The 6,810-nt window shown below is 64.2% G+C and overlaps 1 pseudogene; it reads left to right on the forward strand.

Moving 5' to 3' along the window:
• The first annotated feature begins 756 nt into the window (after positions 1-756).
• Positions 757-5,091, forward strand: LOC117998497 (annotated as a pseudogene).
• Positions 5,092-6,810: the final 1,719 nt, after the last annotated feature.

The raw sequence follows: 6,810 nt of genomic DNA on the forward strand, positions 1-6,810 counted from the left end.
TGTGTGTGTAAGTGGTGTGTGCATGGTCTTGTGGGTGTGTAAATGCCTGTGATTGTCAGTATGTGAGCACGTAGGTAGTGTCTGTGAATGTGTGAGCGGTTGGTGATTGTGGGGTTCTGTGTGTGGAGTGAACTGGGGTGAAGGGAGGGGACGCTGAGAGCTTCATTTCCACGCTGCCCCCTCCCCCTGCACATGGTCCCTCTGATCACTGCGACCTCCCTACAGCGCTGGGCAAGCGCCAGTAACAAACTCGGGCGGCGAAAACCACTTGGGAGGAGGCAGGTAACGTGATCGGGCACGGATGTGTTCTGGGGCCAAGGCTGTGACCACACTACAGGGTGTGACCCAATATGACGGGTGGGTGGCAGGACCAAGTCCAGTGACCCCTGGCTTTTCCTCGGAGCCTGTAGCAGAGCTGGAGAATCCGGCTGAAGGGGGGGCTTCATCATCTCTCCCCTACCCCGACCCCACTACCCTGGGTAGGCACCCGGAGAGGCCAGGAGGGACAGGACTCTTGGGGTCATCCCTGCACCTGACCTTGCCCGGCCCCTCCCTGCACCTCTGGCAGCACAGTCGCCCTGACATGTTGACTCGGGGCAGAGGGCAAGGGCCGGTCTCGGCTCCCTTTAGAAAGCGGGGCCAGGCTGGATGAGCTCCCCGAGTGTGGTGAGAGCACCCTTTCTGGCTGGTCCTAGGGCCCTGGTGTGGTGAGGGACACCCGTGTGCCAGAGGAGGCCAGGGGGCGCGGAGGCAGCCATGGGGCTGCTGACTGGGGATACGCTGGGGTCCCTGGCCGTGGCCGTGGCCATCTTCCTGCTCCTGGTGGACCTGATGCACAGGCGCAGATGCTGGGCTGCCCCTGCGGGGCAACCTGCTGCAGATGGACTTCCAGAACACACTCTGCTACTTTGGCCAGGTAACGAAGGTAGGGGGGTGGCAGCAGAGATCCTGGGGACCCCACCTGGCAGCAGACAGCGGCTGGTGGGTGAAGCCACAAGGCTGCGCAAGGAGATGGGCTGAGAAGAGGCAGGTTTGCAGGGCTAACTGCGGGAGGGCCTTTGTGCAGGGCCTGAAGGACACGTTGGGTTTTCCAAAGGTCAGCGAGAGCGAAGGCCCGGAGTGGAGTGCGGACTTGGCAGTGGATTTGAGATCCAGTTGCATAGCACTTAAATTACGTGACCTGGGTCCCTTCTGATGACATCAGGAGGAAAGGTCTTGAGAATGGGGGAGGAATCTGGACATGAGCCCCATTTAAATCAGGAAACCGAGGCTGAGATCGGTAGAGTGACAGGTTCAACTCTTTTGCTGCTGTGGGTCTTTGGGCCTCAGTGCTCACCTCTGTGAACCTGAGTTTCTATCACCTGTGGGCTAGGATCCTAACTTGGCCTACTGACAATTTTGGTGACCTTTGCAAAGTCATAGCTGAGAGGTGTGATCCAGCGCCAGCCCCTCCTCCAGAGAGAATGTGACCCCCACGGTCACGAGGCCGATCTCGCCCTTGCACCCCAGTGCTGCTGGTGGCCCAGGGGTGCCCCAAGCCTAGCGCCACGAGACTGAGGCCTGCAGCCTGGTGGGCACCCGGCTTGACGAACGCCCTCGACCCTTGGCCTGCAGCTGCGGCGCGGCTTCGGGAACGTGTTCAGCCTGCAGCTGGTCTGGACGCCCGTGGTCGTGCTCAGTGGCCTGGACGCCGTGCGCGAGGCACTGGTGTACCACAGCGAGGACACAGCCCACCGGCCGCCTATGCGGGTCTGTGAGCCCCCGGGTTTCCGGCCGCCCTCCCAAGGCAAGCGGAGGATGGGGGCAGACCGAGGCCTGGCCGGGACTGGGCCAGCAGTGACTCAAGCTCCGGCAGGCCCACGCGGGGGCAGGATCGGGGACGTGCAGTGCAGGGAAGAGGTAGCAAGTTTGGAGGGGCTCCAGGCGGAGGAAGGAGTTGGTGCCAAGTGCCTGAGGGGGACGCGGGAGGATGCGGGCGGGGCCTGCCCAAGACGGGGTGGGCCCAGGGCTCGCGGAGCAGGGACAGGATGCCCAGGGTGGGCGGGAATGAGGAGGACGGAATCCGTGTGGGCGAGGCAGGGGGCGGGCCAGGACTTTCCCTGACTGAGAAGGAGTCAAGGTGGGCAGAGCGGAGTGGGGCCAGCACCTGCCTCCGGCTGGCGAGCCAAGCGGGCAGGCAGAGCGACGTGTGCCCGGCGGGAAGTGGGTGTCACAGTGGGCGCGCTTTACTGGGGGTGGGGAGCAAGGTTGGTATGGGCGGGCAGGGGGCCGGGCCTGTATCGCAGGGGGCGGGACTGTGAACGGGGCAGGGGCGGGGCGGACACGCCAGAGCCCCGCCCCCACGTGTGATTCTGGCGCGCTGCCCGCGCGAGTGGCGCGAGCCGCGGCGCTTCTCCGTGTCCACCCTGCGCAACTTCGGCCCGGGAAGAAGTCACTGGAGCAGTGGGCGACCGAGGAGGCCTCGGGCCTCTGTGAAGCCTTCGCCGACCATGCTGGTGGGAGTTGCGGCTGAGGGACCCCGGGGACAGGGATGGATGGAGGGGCCCAGGAAGAGGTGATGGAGGCGAGCCTTCAGCCCCGGCGCCCGCGTGGATAAAGCGGTGAGCAACGTGATCTCCGCCCTCACCTACGGGCGCCGCTTCGAGTACGACGACCGGCCCCTTCCTCCAGCTGCTGGAACGACTGCAGGCGGGAGTGGAGGAGGACCAGGGCTTCCTGCGCGAGGTGCGGGGCCGAGGCGCCAAGGAGCCCCGCGGAGCGAGCTCGCCCTAAAATGGGCCTCCCGGAGGAGGGGGTGGGCGGAGGCGCGGGGGAGAAAAGGCCTTCCGAGACGGGAGGCGTGGAGGTGGGGAAATCCCAAACGAGGGAGCTGGCAGAGGCGGGCCCGGGGAGCCGGCTAAGGAATCTTAGCACCTCCTTCACTGGAAGCCACCAGAGCCCATGAGATCTAGATTTTAGATCTATCCTTCTGGTCCCCGGGCCAGGAAGGAGGATCAAGGACGAACTTAGGGAGGAACCATGTCAATGGTGGGGACACTCTGGAGGCCGCGGGACCTGACTGATCAAGACGAACACGCGAGCACAGGAAGGTCCCCCATCTGTGGTCCACGCACATCCTGAACGCCATCCCCATGCTCTTGCGCATCCCGGGACTGGCCAACAAGGTCTTCTCAGCACAGAAGACCCTCATGATCCTAATAGATGAGCTAATACAGGAACACAGGATGACCCGGGACCCAACCCAGCCACCCTGAGACCTGACTGATGCCTTCCTGGATGAGGTGGAAAAGGTGAGGTGTCAGGGACAATGGTTGTGGGTTGAAGGCCCCATGAATCAAGGCCCAGGATGGTGGGGCCCGTATATCAGCCAGTGGTCAGTGATTACTGATGGATGCGGGGGTGGGAGGCCATTTGGGGGCTCCTTCCCTCTGCCCCAGAGCTCACCCTCTGTCTCGGCGTGGCCCAGGCCAAGGGGAGCCCCGAGAGCAGCTTCAATGATGAGAACCTGGGCATGATGACATCTGACCTTTTCGCTGCTGGGATAGTGTCCACCTCAGCCACGCTGACCTGGGCCCTCCTGCTCATGATCCTGCACCCGGACGTGCAGTGTGAGCCCACCCTGGGGGCCGGGTGGGATGGATGAGGGAGGAGAGGGACAGGCTGGGGCCCCTTGAGCTTGATTTGGCCCCCAGAAGGTCCGAGCAGAGGCTGGGCCCTAGCTCGGAGGTAAGAGCTGCCTCCACGTGGGCAAAGCCCCCCACAAGAGTCAGGCAGAGGTTGGAGCCCAGACTCCTGGGTTCTGACCACTGTGGGGATGCCTGTCTGTCCAGGATGTGTCCAACAGGAGATAGATGAGGTGATAGGGCGGGTGCAGGGACCAGAGATGGGGGACCAGACCCACATGCCCTTCACCATGGCCGTGGTCCATGAGGTGCAGCGTTTTGGGGACATCATCCCACTGGGCTTGCTTCATATAACGTCCCGAGACACTGAAGTGCAGGGCTTCCCCGTCCCCAAGGTAGGTCTGCGGGCCTCCCTCACCCGTGTGCAGCGCCACCTCCGGCCTGGCAGCCCCGGCACGGCTAATGCCCGGGAGGGCCCGGGCCCCCAGTCCGCGTTTCTGCAGGCGCCGGCTACCCCGGGGGCCGCGGGGGGGGCGAGCATCAGCAGGGCCAGCCCTGTCCCTTCAGAGCCCCAGTCCCTGGGGAGGACAAACTGAAATCTGCCACAAGGTGTTGAAGGAGCCGGTGCGCAGGGGTGGGTGGCAGCGTGGGTGCCCATGGGTGGTGAGGCACTCGGCCCCGCCGTGCGGACAGAGGGTGCCGAGAAGCTTCTCGGGCTGAGGTGTTACTTGAATGAGGCTGGGTGTGTGCCAAGCAGAGTGTGCGCCCGTAGACGTTCGGCAGTGGGGGTCTGGGCGTCCTGTAGCCTGGACCCCACTCATGCCAGGCATCTCCTGCCAGGGGACAAGACTTATCACCCACCCATCGTCAGTGCTGAAGGACGAGAAGGTCTGGAAGAAGGCCTTCCGTTTCCACCCCGAGCACTTCCTGGATGCCCAGGGCCGATTCGTCAAGCAGGAGGCCTTCGTGCCCTTCTCCGCAGGTGCCTGGGGTGCCCAACTCACTGGCCCCTCCTGAGGCGCACCCCCGGACCCCCCCACAGGCCGCCGCATCTGCCTCGGGGAGCCCCTGGCCCGCATGGAGCTCTTCCTCTTCTTCACCTGCCTCCTGCAGCGCTTAGCTTCTCCGTGCCTACCGGACAGCCCCGGCCCAGCGACCACAGGGTCTTCTCCTTCCTGGTGACCCGAGCCCCCTCCCAGCTCCGTGCTGTGCCTCGCTAGAGGGAGGAAGCATCCCCCTGCCCCACCAGCTCCTCAGCAGGGGCCTGATGGGCCAGTAAACCAGTTGGGTGGCTCCATCCTGGCTTCTGAGTCCCCTCAGGGCCCCCTGAGCAGCCCCTGCCATGATGGGGCCTTAGCAGCCTCCCCAGGGCCAGCCCCTACCCCTGCCTGAGCCATCCTTACTTTGCATTTGATCCCATTTGAGAGATGGGGAGACAGCTTACCCCTAGTCACCCACAGGGACCCAGTACTGGCAACTTGGGTTAGTGACAATGTCTGTACTTAGGTCCTGGCTCATGGCAGGAAGAGCTAGAACAAGCTGCTGAGAGCTCTCAGCCGGACCCTGGTGAGGGGGGCAGGCCCCACTCAGCCTGGACACCCACATGTCAGGTCCAACGCCACCCACCCCACCCCACCCCACGGGCCAGCAGCTCCGCCAGCACCACCAGCTCTTCTGTCCCACTGCATCTACGACTCCCCCAAAGGTGGGGACTTCAGGGATGGCCATGAGGGGATGTGCCAGGTTAACACCCAGGGCTCAGTCCACAGGTGCCAGAACTTTCCCTGGGAAGCCTTTGGCAGTCCAGGAGTGAGCCACCTCCCTAAGTCAGTCACCCCAAGCTAGGTGGGACCCCTTTCCCAGCCCCTCAGGGATGCCTGTGTCCAGGCGCCTGCCTAGAAGTTGCCACTCACGGCCAGGCTAGAGTAGGAGGAGGCCACTCATCAGGGCTCCAACCTAGGGCACAGTCCTCTGAGTGGCTGGGTCAAGCTGGGCTCTAGGAGACTTGACCAGGGGAAGGCAGTGAGACCTGTGGGCCCCAGGTTACCCTCGGGACAGGGGCCAGCCTTGGACCCATGTGACAGTGGAATGGCCAGAGGAGGCGGCGGCCACGTGGAGACTTTGGAGGAGGACACCCTGGCTTTCACCCTTGCTCTGCCGGGATACTGTGTGACCCTGGGCCGGTTCCTCCCTGCCCTGGGCTTCTGTTTCCCCCTCAGCCAGTGAGATGGTTGCACCAGATGGCTGCTGGGGCCGGCGGTCCTGCTCTGACTTCTGGGGCCGTGACCCTGTTAGCCTGGAGCCCTGGCCGAGAGCAGGACCGCTGTCCTCCCCTGTGCCCACGCCCACAATTGGCTGGTTCTGGACTGAGCAGCTGGGCAGCACCCCCTTAGCCAGGTCTTGGACAGACCCCCTGGTGCATTTAAGGAACAGTATGGGGACCAGAGACAGGTCAGAGGCGCCTCACTCCCCCAGGTCTCTTTTGCCAGAGGACACCCCTCCAGCCCAGACCCAAGAGCATCCCTGACAGAGGTCCCACCAGCACCTTCTAAATGCGCTCACAACATGGAGCTCCCCAGCTCTCCGCATTCGGGGAACTCGCTCTGCCCCTCAGCATGGGGTGGGGGGGCCTCTCCGAGTACCAGCTGCTGTGGCGGGGCTCAGGCGCAGCTTGTCAGGGCAGGGAGTGTGGACGGGGCCCCCCTGAGTTTCGACGAAGCCCCTGAAAGGAAGCAGCTGGGTCTGCAGAAGCAGCAAGTCTCTGGGTTTATTGGCTCTTCGGTCATTCGTGCTTCTGCGTCTTTGGGATGTCAGCGGCTGGGACCCAGTGCAGCCAGAGCTTCCTCAGGAGCCGGGGGACCCAGCCCCCAGGCCTCTCGTCCTTGCTCCCCACCGCAGAGGCCTCTGCAAAGCACAGACAGGCAAGCCCTGCGGGTCCCTTGCAGGGAGGACCCTTCCCCAGGGCGGGGGGGAACAGGCCGGCGCTGACCAAACGCTCGCCTCAAGGGTCTGCCGACCAGGAAGGAAGCAGGAGGCGGCGGAGACATTCGGGGAGGACGGGGCGCCTGGCTACCTGGGCTCCTTCCCCCCGCCCCCCGGCCCAGGGCCCGCGAGAGGCTGCGCCATCCGTAAGCCCCCCAGGGGCGGGCTGTGCTGTCTTACCAGAAGGGTGTACCGCCACCTCCTT

This window comes from Mirounga leonina, unplaced genomic scaffold (assembly GCF_011800145.1).
Source record: "Mirounga leonina isolate KUSES-001 unplaced genomic scaffold, KU_Mleo_1.0 Mir_418, whole genome shotgun sequence".
Taxonomy (NCBI): domain Eukaryota; kingdom Metazoa; phylum Chordata; class Mammalia; order Carnivora; family Phocidae; genus Mirounga; species Mirounga leonina.